This window comes from Diospyros lotus, chromosome 13 (genome assembly GCF_014633365.1).
Source record: "Diospyros lotus cultivar Yz01 chromosome 13, ASM1463336v1, whole genome shotgun sequence".
NCBI classification, from domain to species: Eukaryota; Viridiplantae; Streptophyta; class Magnoliopsida; order Ericales; family Ebenaceae; genus Diospyros; species Diospyros lotus.
Genome location: NC_068350.1, coordinates 5,186,557 through 5,204,131, shown reverse-complemented (window position 1 = coordinate 5,204,131; position 17,575 = coordinate 5,186,557). Strand labels below are relative to the sequence as shown.

Genomic DNA, 17,575 nt, shown 5'->3' with positions numbered 1-17,575 from the left:
AGCCAAGAAATTCAAGGCTTTGGCATGTTTGCAAGTAGCTGTGTCAGAAGATATTTTCGACTAGATAATAGCATGTAAGACACCTAAAGAAGCCTGGGAAAGACTAAAGGAGAAGTTCCAAGGCAGTGAGAAAACAAGATAGATGCAAATTTTGAATCTTAGAAGAGAATATAAACTGCTTAGAATGAAATATTTTGAGACAGTTAAAGAATATGGTAGCAGATTCTTAAGGATGGTTAACAATATTAGGTTGTTGGGGGAAGAACTGTTAGAGAAGAGAGTTGTGAAGAAAGTGTTGGTGAGCTTACCTGAAAGGTTTGAGGCAAAGATTTCTTCTCTTGAAGATTCAAGAGACCTTAATCAGATCACACTGCCAGAATTGGTGAATGCCTTGTAGGCACAAGAGCAAAGGAGATCGATCGATTAGGCAAGAAGAAGCTGCAGAATGAGCTTTCTTAGCTTAGCTAAAGGGTAAAACTCCATCCACAGGTGAAGGAAAAAAGCAGAATGATGGGAAAAAAAGACAAAGAAAAGAATTAAACTCAAAACGGTAAATGAAGAGGCAAGAAAGGAAGATACAAGCCACATCTCTACTACAACAAGAAGGGACATTCACCAAACTGGTGCTGGTTTAGACCTGGAGTCCAATGCAGATCCTGCAAGCAGTATGAACATGTGGAAAAAGTATGCAAGAATAAGGGAAAGCATCAAGTACAACATGCTTTGTTAATGATGTGCCCTAATACTAGATTTAGATTATGTTTAGTAAGCTTGTAATAAATACATTTGATATATCTTTGTATATCTATTAATAAAAGGCAAGTTTTATCTTCATTCATAAACTCTCTAGTTTGTTATATGAATAAGTCCCTAGATCTTCTATTTAAGAGTATTATTCTTAAAGTGTTAAGAATATATGACGAGATTCTTTGGTGATGGGATTTCTTAAATGTTTCTCGTCTTAGATTAATTTAATGGGGACTCTGATTAGTCAATTATGGACTAGTATAGAGTTTACTACCTTGATTAGTATGAGTTACTTATGGTTAGGGGTGGTGAGTCACATGTCATATGGCATAGGGATGTCTCTAGTAAACTTGAAGGTGGTTGTTGGACAATAACACACTGAATGTGACATTGATGACTGATCATGTGGCATTATGGATAATGATCTTGTCATCGAGCTACAATAGTGTAACTAATCCTTGGACTTGAACTGACACGGTTGTCTTGTATATTGGTGTGCATGATTTGCGATGTAGGGATGCTCATCTATGTGGTTCCGTATTGCTAGTATATTGAGACTGGTGTTTAGGGATATGATTTGTCACACTCGTTGTCACTAATGAGACGAATGTCCTATGTGGTCCATTATTAATGCGAAGGGAAAGTCCTTGGCTAAGGCAATATGATTAATTAGGAAAGTATTTCTTAAGGTGTCATCTAGTCATGCTGATAAGATTGGACGCATAGTTACTGAATTTATGAGTTTATCACTTCATGACTCTCGCTCAATCAAAACGTTAGGTGACGGAAGGATTGTATTACATAGTAATCGTCAGCTGTATTAGGCTCACTTGAATTTAGACTTCATTACCTTCTAAATTGTGTTAGACAGTTGTTAGGCGCTTCCTAAGACCTTTAAAATCTTTATCAAAATATGGAGAGATTTTCATGATGGGTTGAGGTGTTTCAGCCGGTGCCAAATGATAGTGAACCTAGAAAGTCACACACCATATAGTGTAGCATCTGATATAGGCATTGTGCACCTATTATGTCTTAGATGTCATTAAGTGTTAATGACTTGGTTTGTCAAAAGTTGGTGAATCGAATAGCGATTTCAGCGAAAATAGCTTGGAATGTCAACTGCTCTAGTACAACCGGTCGACAGCTTAAAGGGTTTAAGCGATCAACAGGTTGGAGGAGCAGGTCAACCGGATTTTCACTTGGTGGAAATTGGTCAATTGCTTCTAAGGAGTCGATCGATTATTTTTGTCGTCTCTGTTGATTTTAATGTTGTACACGTGGCATTTAATTGGAGGAAGATGTGGAAGTGAATGGGAGTTCAAATTAGGTAAAGACGAGAGATTTTTTTGGCTCGGCTTCTTTATGTAGAACAAGGAACACAAATGGCCACTCCTATTCACCTTCTACTATTTCCACCATCATTATCATTCTCCACCATCATTCATAAGGTCATTCCTACTCATCCACCATCTCCACCATTCTCCACTATTATTATCTTATGTTATTGTATTTTTTCACTTAAATTATTTTATTTCCCTGATTATAGTATAAATAGGAGATAGCAAACCCAATGTAAGCATCTCTCATTTTGCTTGAATCAGTTTGTATCAATACAAGTGAAGTTTCAAAGAGTGTTCTCTCTTGCTTCAATTATGTATCTTAGGATTAGCTATCCTAAGTGGTGTTTTAGGCTAGAATTTCTTCATAGTGTAGTTTCCAACCTCACCAAAATTGGAGAGTTCTTCTATTCAAACCGCCCCTAGGCCACTTCTGCTTCCTTTATTTCTTTGTTTCCTTTTGCTTCTCTCCCTAAGAAATTCACAAAGCGCGAGAATCACGTAGGGAGAAATTCAAAAATTCTGGGGAGACCCACGGGTGCCGATGAATCAACGTCCTCAAGCTAGCATGGGACAAAAATTGTGATGTGGTACTGGGTAGCATGCTAGGTGTGTACAGACTAGGCCCTCCACACGGTGAGCAAGATACAGTCTCAGTACAAAAACAGTTTCTGTATTTTAACTGACATTGGGCTACATGTGTGTCATTTATTATATTTCATATATGATGAAATAACATATTGCTTAAATATTCAAGCTGTGTATAGTATGTGTATTTATAGCTTCTATTGTGCATGTTTGATGTACAAAATTTTTAAATTTACTTGTACCATCATATGTGTATTCCAACAGGCTCAAGTCTTTGAATGAGATCTGCAACAATAATAAAAAGATGAGCACTTGTTTGTTGAAACCTATTATGCAACAAGTAGCAACCATGAAGCATGGCTTATTGATTTAGGATGCTCAAATCATATGACATCTGATAAGAGCATCTTTATTAACTTGAACAAAGACTTCTTTTCTAGAGTGAGTGGGGAATGGAGAATTTATGGAAGTTAAAGGCAGGGGCACGGTTGCTATCCATACACCAAAAGGTACTAAACTGATCTCAGATGTCCTATATGTGCTTAACATTAGTCAAATTCTTCGTAGTGTACCTCAAATGCTGGAAAAGCATTACATTTTGCACTTTGAAGACAATGCATGCCCAATCAATGATCCAACTAGTGCAAAATTACTTACTATTTTGATGAATAACAGATGTTTTCTAGTAAATTTAAAGTAAACTAATATGAATTCTCTAGTTGGTTCAGTTGATGACTCGTCTCTTTGGCATAAGAGGTTAGGGCATTTTAACTATGGTGCTTTAAAGTATATGCATGATAAAGATCTTGCACAAAGATTTGTCTACTCTTCATGATAACAAGAGTGTATGTAGTGTATGTTAGTTTGGAAAGCAACAAATATTGTCATTTCCTGAAAATCAAGCTTGGAGTGCATCTGATAAGTTGGAATTGATTCATACTGATGTGTGTGGATCTATGAAGATACTTCCTATTGTTTATTGATGACAATACCAGAATGTGCTGGGTATTTTTTCTGAAACAGAAGTTTGAAGTGTGGAGAATTTCAAAAGTTCACAGCGTTTGCTAAAAACCAATGTGGAAGAAAAGTTTAGGTGCTGAGATCTGACAATGGAAATGAGTTTACCTCCTTGTAGTTCAAGAAGTATCTTAGTGAGGCTGGAATTCATGATCAATTAACAGTCACCTATTATCCACAACAAAATGGAGTGAATGAAAGAAAGAACAGGTCTATCATGGAGATGGCCAAATGCTTATTATTTGCGAAAAATCTTTTTAAAAGCTTTTGGAAATGTATGCTATATTTATGTGCTAGAAACAAAAAGAGATAAGCTAGCGCAAAGAACTGTAATAGGGGTGTCTAATAAAGTATTTTATTTGCAAGAAAATAAGATGATAATTGTAAGAGATGTTAAATTCAAAAAAGCTAACACTTGAAATTAGACCAGAGAAATGGTTGAGTTTAACATAGAAAGTATAATTGAGAGGAATATTTTCCATGACCAAGATGCAACTGAAGCATAATTGAACTCTGAAACTACAATTAGAGGGATAAGATCTTTGACAGAGATATACGAGAGATGCAATGCAACCTCCTTGATGGAACTTGTCACTCATGAAGAAGCAATAAGCTTACATGGTTGGGTAAAGGAAATGCAAGAGTAGTAGTACATGATCAATAAGAATGAAACTTGGAGACCAAATGATAGAAATGTACGTAATTGGTTTGAAGTGGGTTTATAGAACTAAATTGAATCCAAATGGTTTTGTAAACAAGCTGAAGGCTAGGCTGGTTATGAAAGGATATTCAGAGTAAGCAAGAATTCATTTCTCAGATACCTTTGCTCCAGTAGCAAGGTACGATACCATCAAACTTCACTTGGCACTTGTAGCAACAATCTTGGAAAGTATTCTAGCTTGATGTGAAGTCTGCATTTCTTAATGGTTATTTGAATGAGGAAATTTATGTTGAACATCCTGAAGGGTTCATTATAGAAGGCTAAAGGAACAAAGTTTATTTACTCAATAAGGCTTTTTATGGCCTGAAACAGGCACCAAGAGCTTGGTATAGCAGAATATATGAACTCTTGGGCAATTTGGGATTTGATAGGAGCAAGAGTAAGTATGCTTTTTATGTGAAGCTGAATGAAAGAGATGTTTTGATAGTGTCAATTTATGTTGATGACTTGTTGATAACTAGAAGCAATGACAAAATGATAAAGGAATCCAAAACTAAAATGAAGATGAAGTTTGAGATGACTGATTTAGGTGAGATGCCTTATTTTCTTAGCATGGGGATTTCACAAACAGATCAAGGAATTTTCATTTGCCAAAGAAAGTATGCATAAGAGATTTTAAAAAGTTTGAGATGGAGAATAGCAAGTGTGTTAACACACCTGTAGCTCAGAATGAAAAATTGAGGAAATATGATGGTGCTCAAATGATAGATGGAAAAGTTTTTCGAATTCTAGTTGGTTATCTATTGTACTTTACAACAAGAAAACCTAATCTCATGTTTGCAACAAGTCTTCTTTTGAGATTTATGGTAAGTCTATGTGAGCTGCATTATAAGGTTGCTAAAAGAGTGCTAAGATATATTAAAGGGTCCAAGGATCTGGGAATTTGGTTCAAGAAGGGTCAAGGTTCAAGATTGATCGGTTACACTAACAATGATTGGGTTAGTTTTGAAGATGACATGAGAAGCAAATTAGGCTATTTGTTTACAATTGGTTCATGTTCGTTTAATTGGAATTCTAAGAAATAAGATATTGCGGTTCAATCAACTGCAAATGCTAAATATGTGGCTACATTAGTTTTTGTTAATCAAGCCATTTGGTTGAGGAAGGTCATGTTTGATCTCTCACAGGTGAAGGTCCAACAATAATCCTATGTGACAACCAATCAGCAATTGCAATTGCTAAGAACCTTGTCTTCCGTGGAAAGACAAAGCATATGAAGATCAAGTATCACTTTGTGAGAGATGTTGAAAAAGAAGAAGAAATCAAGCTAATTTACTGTATTATAACTAAGGCTTTGCCCAAGGCAAAGTTTGAAACATTAAGGAGTCTACTTGTTGTTTCTAGCAAAAGTCTCAAGGAGGAGTGGTGAAGGTTGAAAATTTTGCTGTTTAAATATAATAATTATTTTTGTTATGAAATTTAGTTTAAATTGTGAAATGTTGCTAACAATTTTAGATTAATCTGTAGTTTGTGGAGAAGCAGGAAGTCAAGAAAAATTAGGTAGTTAGATTGCAGATTTTAAGGAAGTATATTTTGTGCTTTATAACTATATATGTGTTCTTGATGAATGAAATTAGTGTTTTTGCCTCATTTTTCTGCCTACTTTCTTCTTCCTCAACGTACTCAAACCAACAATTTGATAATTGGGTAGATGATTCAGGTAGATTTGGATTGTTTATCTACATTTCTGGAGAACTAGTATAAATTGAAGGGTACGTACATGGGTATTTCCCCACATATAGCCATATAGGTATAGCCGTGGGCTTCTTGTTCCCTTTCTCCAGAGCAACGTAACATTGAGAAGGGAATGGGGAGTTACAGTAGAGTCTTGGGGCTTGGCTTTACTCAGCTACTGTCTTTTTTCTTTTTATTCTTCTTCTTCGGTTGATGCTCTCGACATTTCGTAAAACGGCAAAGCGCTTACCATCGATGGAGAGAGAAGAATCATCATCTCGGGCTCCATCCATTACACTCGTAGCACACCCAAAGTATATATACATATATATGCACTTCCCTTGCTTAAAATTTTTGTTTAATTTCATATTCATACGATAGAATAATGCATGGGAATCTCTATGCATATAAAGCATTTGGATGAATATTGTTTGGTAAATGTGGCCTGATTTGATCAAAAAAACAAATGAGGGAGGGCCCAATGCTATAGAGACTTGCATATTTTGGAATGCTCACGAACCATTGTATTGTCAGGTTTAATTTTTTTAAATATCCCAAATTAATCTTGTTTTTTTTTTAATTTTGAATATATTTCTTTTGCTAATGTTTATTTTCTTCAAAATAGTACGATTTTTCAGACAACTTAGACTTCATTAGCTTTGTAAGAGCCATTCAAAAAGAAAGGCTCTATGCTATTTTGCGAATTGGATCATGTCTCTGCTGAATGGAATTATGGGTATGTTAAAATCTTAATATTCTAATTCATTTGAGAGTAAGTTTCAGTTAAATGATAACTAATTAAAATTATTTGTTTATATATTTATTGCTCAGAGGGTTTCTTTATAGTTACATAACATGCCAAACATGACACTCAGAACTAACAACAAAGTGTATGAGATATATATACGTGTGTATATATATATATATGGATCTAAATCTTGAAACATAATGAATTATTTATTTTTATTCTGAGTTTGTTAATTATTTATTTAAATTATAGAAGGAGATGAAGACTTTTACAACTTTGATCGTCGAAATGGTTTGGAAAGAACATCTATTTGCCTCATAAGGAGGACCTATATGTTAGATAAATATAGATGATCTAACATGCTACAAACACCAAAAATATCATTTAGATTAATGCAGAAAATAGATAAAATTACCTCCAGCCATTGTCGTTTTCTTCAATTCTGGTATTGACTCTTCCAAGCTCTCAAACACCCTAAGTGATGGTGTATAATGAAGAGAAGTGATGATTAAGCTTAGAGACCAAAATCATGAATTTATATTACATTATTCCATCAAGAATATACATATTTTACCACTTTACAACTCAATCAATAAGTATAATCATAAAAACTGTTGGGCCACAAAAATTTAAAGAATTTCTTTACAACTCACAACCATAATAATGGAAAAACATTTGGGCCACCTTAAAGAACTTTACATTCTCCCACTTGGTCCAAATGTTTAACTTGATGTCTTAACTTAATCTTTTTGATTGTCTTTTCTTAATAAATAAATACATGAATCATGGTGGTAAGTCCTCTAATAATGATTATTACCTTCCATGTATTACGATGCATTTAGTTTCTCAAGAATTATATTTCATGTGGCAACATTACCTAATGAATAAACCCTATGTTTATTCTTGGTCCTCTACAGATGTGTTTTTCTCAAATAAATTAAGGTGCACATGAATTTGAGAAAACATCACAATAAATAAGAGTTTCATCCATATACCAAATGTATATAATTACATAGTAGAACCAAGTCTCATCTTGTCAACATGACCCTTGAATTTCAATGGTGGCATGCCTTTAGTCAAAGGATCAGCAATCATGAACTCAGTACTGAAGTGTTCAATGACCACTTTCTTTTCTTTAACACGTTCTCTTACGGCTAAGTACTTAATGTCGATGTGTTTACTTCGACTTCCACTTTTGTTATTCTTAGCTATAAAGACAACAGCTAAATTGTCACAGAAAACTCTTAATGGCTTAGAAATAGAATCCATAATCTTAAGCATAGATATGAAACTCTTGTTCCATACACCGTGCAAAGTAGCCTCAAAATAAGAGACAAACTCGGCCACCATAGTGGAAGTAGCAGTCAATGTTTGCTTGACACTTTTCCATGATACAACTCTACCAGCCATCATAAAAATATATCCTGATGTTGATTTACGAGAATCAATGCAGCCAACAAAGTCAGAATCTAAGTAGCCAATCACTTCCAAATTATCTGCCCGTCTATACATAAGCATGTAGTCCTTGGTCCCTTGAAGGTACCTCAGTACTTTCTTTGCAGCTCTCCAGTGGTCAATACCTGGATTACTCTAATATCGGCCTAACATTCCTGCAACAAATGTAATGTCAGGCCTTGTGCAGACCTGAACATACATCAGGCTTTCGACAATAGAAGCATATGAAATGTTCTTCATTTGTTCCCTTTCAAAATTGTTCTTCGGGCATTGGTTCAAATTGAACTTATCACCCTTCACAATGAGAGCTACACTTGGTGAGTAATTCTTCATCCAAAATCTCTCTAAAACTTTACTAATATAGGTTTCTTGAGACAGACCTAAGATGCCTTGAAATTTGTCTCTATGGATCTTAATGCCAATGACATAAGATGCCTCACCCATATCCTTCATATCAAAATTTTTAGAGAGAAAATGCTTTACCTCATGTAGCAAACCCTTATCATTGGTTGCAAGCAAAATATCATCCACGTATAAAACAAGAAAACAAATCTTACTCCCACTGACCTGTTGGTATATACATTGATCCATGGGGTTTTCAACAAATCTGAATGAAGAAATTACCTGTAATACCCCGAGGGCCCAGAGAAGTTAGAATATATCGAGGATAGTGTAAGAAAGGAAACAACACCAGCTGGATACCTTTTGGGCTGAATGTTGGCAAAGAACTCCCAAGTTAAGCGTGCTTGACCTGGGGCAATCTAATGATGGGTGACCCCCTGGGAAGTTCGTGTAGGCCCATCAGGGTAAGTTGTTCCGGTTCTTCCTATCGCTCGAGTGGGATGTTACAAATGGTATCAGAGCCGACCCTTGGCGAAGGCGGTTCGATGAGGGCGGGGAGTGGCGCCGGGGCTTGAGGGCCTGTACAAGGAGCGGCTTCTGGCAGGCTTCTAGGATGGCAGCCCCCAAGGGGAGAAGGTCTGGGACCAGTTGTAAGGTCGCATGACGAGGACGTCATGTGCTTAAGGGGGGGAGAATGTAATACCCCGAGGGCCCAGAGAAGTTAGAATATATCGAGGATAGTGTAAGAAAGGAAACAACACCAGCTGGATACCTTTTGGGCTGAATGTTGGCAAAGAACTCCCAAGTTAAGCGTGCTTGACCTGGGGCAATCTAATGATGGGTGACCCCCTGGGAAGTTCGTGTAGGCCCATCAGGGTAAGTTGTTCCGGTTCTTCCTATCGCTCGAGTGGGATGTTACATTACCTCATGGAATTTAAAATACTATTGACGGGACGCTTATTTTAGGCCGTATATGGATTTCTTGAACTTGCAAACCAAATGCTCACCATCACTAGAGAGGAATCCTTCGGTTGTTTCATATAAGCCTCCTCCTCTAGATCTCCTTTGAGAAAAGCCATTTTCACATCCATTTGTTGCAACTCAAGGTCAAAATGAGCTACTAATGCCAAAATAACGTGCAAGGAATCTTTCTTAGATACAAGAGATAAGGTCTCTGTGTAATCCATTCCTTCATTCTGAGTGAATCCTTTAGCAACAAGTCTTGCCTTGTATCTCTCAATGTGGCCTAATAAGTCATTTTTAGTCTTAAAGACCCATTTACAGCCAATGACTTTTGCATCATGAGGCAACTCAACAAGATCTCAGACTCCGTTACTCTTCATAGAACTCATCTCCTTCTTCATGGTATTATACCACAATTCTGACTCTTTACAACTCATGGCCTGTGAAAATAACTTAGGATCATTTCCAGTTTCAATGCTGTAGTCAGATTCTTGTAGGTACACTATATAATCACTAGGGATTGCTGACCTCTTAGTTCTAGTGGATCTCCTTAATGTTGTATTAACATCTTCCTAAGAAGCTTGTGATTCAACTGGCTGTTCAAGAGGTGCTGGTAATTCTTGAACTACTTGATCCACTAGAATGTTACCAACAACTTGTGGAACTTCATTAATTAGTTGTTCAACACCAGTTGGAAATTGAGTAATGTTGTGAACTATAACCAATCTATCATTTGAGGTAGAAGGTTAAAATTTTGAACGATCATGTTTAGGAATTTTATTCCTAATATGATCGCTCCCACTGATCAAGTCATTCTCAAGAAACTTGGCATTTCTTCATTCCACAATCCTAGTGCTATGAGATGGGCAATAAAATCTATATCCTTTAAACCTTTCAACATATCCAATGAAAAACCCACTAATGGTCATCGGGTCCAGTTTCTTCTCTTGTGGATTATAAATTCTCACTTCAGATGGGCATCCTCAAACGCACATATATCTCAAACTCGATTTTCATCCTTTCCATAATTCAAATGGTGTCTTTGGAATAGCCTTGGTTGAAACCCAGTTTAATATATACACAGTCGTCTTTAGTGCTTCAGTCCACAAGGATTTAGGAAGATTGGAGTTGCTAAGCATACTTCGCACAATGTCCAATAATGTTCGATTTGTTCTTTCTGCCACACCATTCTGGTTTGGTGAACCAGGCATGGTGTATTGAGCAATTATTCCATGCTCTTAAAGAAATTTAGCGAATAGACCAGGTACTTGTTCATCATTAGTATATCTACCATAATATTCTCCACCCCTGTTTGATCTCATGATTTTTATTTGTTTCCCACATTGTTTCTCTACTTCAGCTTTAAAGATCTTAAATGCATCTAATGCTTCACTTTTGTTATGAAACAAGTAGAGATACATATATCGTGATTAATCATCAATAAATGTGATGAAATATTTTTGACCATGTGAGTCAATGTTTGGACTACATATATCAGTATGTATGATTTCTAATATGTCTGAACTCTTATTGGCACATTTCTTGGACTTGTTGGTCTGCTTTCCCTTAATGCAGTCCACACATGTTTCAAAATCAGTAAAATCTAGAGTACTAAGTATCCCATCTTTTATTAATCTCTTAATTCTCTCCATGGACATATGTCCTAATATTCGGTGCCATAATATAGATGAGTCCTCGTTAATAATACTCTTTTTAGTACCAGTATGAACATGCATTGAACTGTAAGTGGTATTGTCTTATAAATTAATATGATAAAGACCATCAGACAAAATACTATTCCCAACACAATCAGAGTTATAAAACAAACTGAATGATGTGTCTAAAAATTTTAAGGAATACCCGAAAGGCACAAGCCTGGAAACTGAAATCAAGTTTCGTGAAAAACTTGAAACATAGAAGGTCCTATCTAATTTTAAAATAAAACCACTACTTAAAGTTAAAACACACGTCTGTATAGCCTCCATATGTGAGCCCATCTTGTTTTCCCTATAACCTCCATATGTGAGCCCATCTTGTTTCCAGATAAGATGATTTACTTACTTTCCACTAGCTTCCTTAGGTTTTGCTTACCCTGCAAGGAGTTTGCAACATGGATTGTAAAGCCAGAGTCAATCCACCAGGTGTTAATATTAACATTAACCATATTAAATTTATCCTCAAGCCATTTCTTGAATTTAGCGCACTCCTTCTTCATGTGTCCCTTCTTTTTACAGAAGAAACACTTGGACTCCTCCTTAATATCAGTCTGGGGTGGTATTTTACCCTTCTCTTTTTGATTGGCATGAGATTTGTCTTTCCTCGTGTTGTAGTCAGCATTGCGCTTTCACCATGTTCCATCACAAGCCTACTTTCCTCTTGAACACACATGGTCATTAATTCATTAATCGACCACTTATCCTTATGAGTGTTGTATGAGATTTTGAATGACCCGTATTGTGATGGGAAAGTGTTCAAGATATAGTGCACCAGAAATGAATCAAACATTGTAACCTACTGTTTCTTAAGTTGAGCCGCAATGTCCCTCATCTGCATGACGTGCTCACGCACACCTTTCATGCTGGTGAGTCTTAAGGATGAGAACTTCATAATTAGGGTGCTTACCAGTGCTTTATTTGAAGTGATGAATTGATCATCAATGGCTTTCAACAAGTCCCGAACTTTTTCATGCTGATCGACAGAACCACGTATGCCAGCCGAAATTTTAGTCTTAAATGAACATCACGCTGAGGCGATTAGATCGCTCCCATCGTTCATAAAGCGCGATGTCCGTTGCAGTGCTGGTATCAGTGATGGTTGGTGGCTCATCTTTCCTAATAGCATAATCAATGTCCATCCACCCTAAATGGAGAAGAATTCTCTCCTTCTATATCTTAAAATTATCATCCGTTAATTCAGGAATATTGCAACGAATATCAGAGAAATTAGCAAGTTGTGAAGTTGCATAAATATCATAAATGCTTATGTCAAAATTTGAGGTCTAATTAAATAAATTGTATGTTTTACTAATGTAAATTATGCATGAATGAATCTAATCACATAAAAATTGCCTGTAGGCTAAATTTTTAATTCAAGCAAATTCATGTGTTTCTTATGATAGAATTATTAAATTATGTACTCAATTCAAGATTTATTTGTACATTAATTCTATAAAAATAAAATTTATGATAAAACCATCAAATTATATACTAACTCATAATTCATGTGGGAATATTATGAGAATAATTTGATATTTTATCCTAATTAATTATATAAATATAATAAAAGTTCATGTGGGATAAAATTTATTATATTAAGTATAATTAATTACAATTAATGTCTATGAATCTTCATGTGATCCCAAATAAACATAATATATAATTTTACTTAATTAAGGGTGCTGTGATTAATTCTTAATTAATTAAAATTATATGGATCACTAGACATTTAAATATTATGCATAAAACTAAATTTTATGCAAATAATCTAAATTGCATGATTTAACTATGCACAGTATGTTATCTCATGCATAAAAAATAATATTGCATAATTAAATCAAAATATTATGCACATATTATTAATTTATGAACTCATTCAATATTTTGCATAAATTAATATGGACATAATAAATTAATTTATGCAAATAATTGAAGTAAATAAATACAAAATTCTTTATTTTTATTTTAATAAAAATGGGCCATCAGCACATTTAATTATGCAGGCCAATAATTAAAACATGCCCAATGGAAACAGGCCCAAACCCAATAATTAAAATAATAGCCTATGAAACAGGCCAAAAATTAAAATATCAATAGCAAAGCCCATCCCCACTTAATAGCCCACAAAAAAATAGCCAAGCCACTGATGAACAGTGTCATCTTCAACCTCTGACCAGGTCATTTTGTCCCAGGTTCAACCCGTTTTGAAGACCCAGTTATATATTATGATTTTAGCCATAAAAATTGATGATTTAAATTGTTGAATGCTCACAAAACAACTTCCTAAAGATTTCTAAACTTAAATCATCGAAATAAGTCACAATTGTGTAGATCTAATCAAAACTTTAATATATATTCTTGCTGAAATTTTTTTCAGAATACTGAAAATATCAAGGCAGAGGCAAACAATGCTCTGATACCGACTGTTAGATAAATATAGATGATCTAACATGCGACAAACACCAAAAATAGCATTTAGATCAATGAGAAAAATAGATAAAATTACCTCCAGCCATTATCGTTTTCTTCAGTTTTGGTATTGGCTCTTCCACGCTCTCAAACACCCCAAGTGATGGTGTATGATGAAGAGAATGGATGATTAAGCTTAGGGACCAAAACCATAAATTTATATTACATTCTTCCATCAAGAATATACATATTTTACCACTTTACAACTCAATCAAGAAGTATAATTATGGAAACATAATCATGAAAACTGTTGGGCAACAGAAATTTAAAGAATTCCTTTACAATCCATAACTATAATAATGGAAAAATATTTGGCCCACCTTAAAGAACTTTACACTATAATCCTTTCACATGTTTAATTATTTTTTACACATATGTTGTACATCTATTTGCCTCACAAGGAGGACCGCTTTTTTCAATGTTTTAAATATTTGGGTAATTTTTTTTCTTTTTTCTTTTTGTAAAAAAAATAGCTTGAGAATGAGTATGGACATGTCAAAAGCAAATATGGAAATGATGAAAAAGAATACATAAACTGGTGTGCTGATCTTGCTGAATCCTACAAAGTTGGTGTTCCATGGATCATGTGCCAAGAATGGGATGCTCCAAAGGACATGGTATTACCCTTTACATTAATTAAATGCTCATTAAATTTCATTTATTTTTCATTTTTTTCTCAACATTATATATGATTTTGATATTTTTTTTTCCACAGATTAATACTTGCAACGGATATTATTGTGACCAATTCTACCCTAATCATGGCATGCCTAAGATGTGGACTGAAAATTGGACTGGCTGGTACTTATAACTGTTATATTTTGTATAATTATATTAATATTTTAATTAAATTATCTTCTTACTTTTGTCATTGATTAATTTAGGTTTAAGAATTGGGAAAGTATATATCCCCACCGAACTACTGAAGATCTTATTTTTTGCTATTGCTCAGTTTTTTTAATATGGTGGCATGCTACAAAACTATTATATGGTTTGTATCCAAAATCCCTTAATAAGTATTTTCATTTTATTAAATAAATTGATTAATTTAGTTAACTTTTTACATTTTTTGACTTTCTAATTATGCAATATCATGGTGGTACTAATTTTGATCGAACATCTGGTGGTCCCTATATTGCCACATCATATGATTATAATGCACCTCTTGATGAATATGATAAAGAGAATTAAAAATAATCTATCAATTAATTATATCTATACTCTTATATTTGTTGTATTGTGGTAGAGATATTTGTAACATGTTCTTTGTATTAGGTAATTTAAATCAACCTAAATGGGGACATCTTAAGGATCTCCATCTCCTCTTAAGATCAATGGAAGAGGTTCTCACACATGGTGTTGTAAGAAATGTTGAGTATGGCAACATAATGACTGTAAGTTTTTAATTATTTATTTCTTTCTTTTTTTAATTGCATTTATTTCTTTATATATATATTAATTTTCTTAATGTCGGTTGATACTAAAATATGTATCACGGTAACAGTGTATGTTTCTTTGGAAATGCAAATGAAAAAGATGATGCAACGTTTGACTTTAATGACACAACGTACACTATTCCTACATGGTCTGTTAGCATCCTCCCTGATTGCTACACAGAAGTTTACAACACTGCTCGTGTACTTATCGACAACTTTAACATTAATCGAATCCATTAATTCTTTTGATGAGTTTGACTGCTGATCAATTTGTTTTTATCTGATGTTGAACCTGTATTAGGTTAACGCACAAACATCGGTAATGGTGAAGATGCGGGATGAAGCTGATGTTTTTCAGGAGCCCTATAATTTGCAGTGGACATGGAGAGCTGAGAAGTTTGAGCGTGTCAAGGATGCTGATGCTAAAAAGGGTTATCTTCAATTTGATGGGCTACTGGATCAGAAGTTTATATCAAATGACACCAGCGACTATGTGTGGCATATGACCAGGTAATGCCATGATTAATCTTAAAACCATTTCATTATCCGTTCACATTACCAACATATGAAATGCATTTACGGGGCTAAACTTGCCAATCTCTGCTTGCTTGTTTCAGTGTGGACATTGATCACAATGACCCTGCTTGGAGAGAGGAGGTTACGCTAAAAGTTCACACCAAGGGGCATATACTTCATGCTTTTTTGAACGGGAAGCACGTTGGTAATGTGTCTAAAGTTCAAGTAGTATGTCTGCCAGATTTTATTGAGCATGATTGTGAAACAATGATCTTGTTCCAGGATCTCAAGCAGCAAAAGATGGACATTGGACTTTTGATTTTTTGACGAAATTTAGGATGAAAAATGGGAAGAACGCACTATCTTTGCTTAGTGTTACTAATGGACTTCAAGTGAGAATTAAGAATCTTAAGTTCACTGTCGCGCATGTTATATCAAACAACCAATTCAATATTTTTTCATGTTTTGTTGCGTAGAACTACGGCGCGTTCTTTGACAAAGAGCAACATGGAATTCTTGGACCAGTGAAGTTGATTGGGGGTGACAATCAGGTTAAGCATCTTGATGAGTATGGATGGACTTATAAAGTTGATCTCAATGGAATCGAGAAGGGCCTTTACATGAAGGACACCAGGTACAATAGGAATTGGAAGGTGGAGAATCTTCCTACATACAGGATGTTTGTTTGGTACAAGGTGATTCAACAAATTTTGTCTGCTAATTCTGCAATGACCCTATTGTTTATGTTGTCATATCAAGACATTCTTACGTGAAAATTAAGAGTTCTTTTTGTTTGTTGTAGACAACCTTCAAGGCTCCAATGGGTGATGATCCAGTTGTTCTGGATTTGCTTGGCATGGGGAAGGGAATAGCTTGGGTGAATGGTTTCAACATTGGTAGATACTGGCGAAGTTACTTTGCCGATGATAATAGCTGTGATTTCAAGTGTGACTATCATGGGAAGTATGGTAGTAACAAATGCTTAACAGGCTGTGGGGAGTCCTCTCAGAGATGGTAGCTAACAGACTATTTTCATTTACATGGTTTACTTCAATTTCTTTTTGTCTTCAGAGAGTATCAAGCAATACTTTAATCATGTTGTTCTTTTACTAGGTATCATGTGCCTCGCTCAATCCTCAATGATGACAATAACTTACTGGTGTTGTTTGAGGAGTTTGGCAGCAATCCTGCCAATGTTGAGGTTCAAACAGTCACTGTTGGAAAGGCTTGCAGAAATGCCTATGAAGGCAACAAGTTGGAGTTATCTTGCTAGGGAGGAAGAGTCATATCAGATGTCAAGTTTGCGAGCTTTGGGGACCCGAAGGGCAGTTGTGGAGCCTTCTGCAAAGGCCATTGCGAGTCGCCTAATAGCTTGTTAATTGTGCAAAATGTGAGAAGTTGTCCCATTCTCTATCATCATATATATAGTGGTTTGTGCTAATTTATTTGTTTTAATTATTTTTTTTGTTTGAATTATAGACATGCTTTGGCAAAGAGAGTTACAATCAATGCCTCTGAGTGGACTTTCGAACCTAATGGTTGCAAGATCCTAAGAGACTTGCTGTCGAGCTTGTCTGCTAAATAAAATGATTTTCTGCAACAAGGTCTGGAGTTGGGAGATTTTAGTTTTGTTGAATTTCTAGTTTCATTTTAGTTCAGTTTAGTTTAAGTAAAAGGATAAGTAACTTTAGTTTAGGTTCAGCTTGTTCAGCAGCAAACTGATATAAAGCAGTATATAAATTATTCGAGTAAAATTAGTTACAACATTTGTTCACTATTGTCTCCCGCCTATTTGAGCTGCCATTTTCTCTTCCTTTGCTTGAATTACTTGGCTGCAAAAAGCTAAG

General features: G+C 35.1%; 1 pseudogene; it reads left to right on the top strand.

Annotated features, from left to right (window-relative positions):
* Positions 1-232: 232 nt before the first annotated feature.
* Positions 233-17,246, top strand: LOC127788781 (beta-galactosidase 15-like; annotated as a pseudogene).
* The last annotated feature ends 329 nt before the right edge of the window (positions 17,247-17,575 follow it).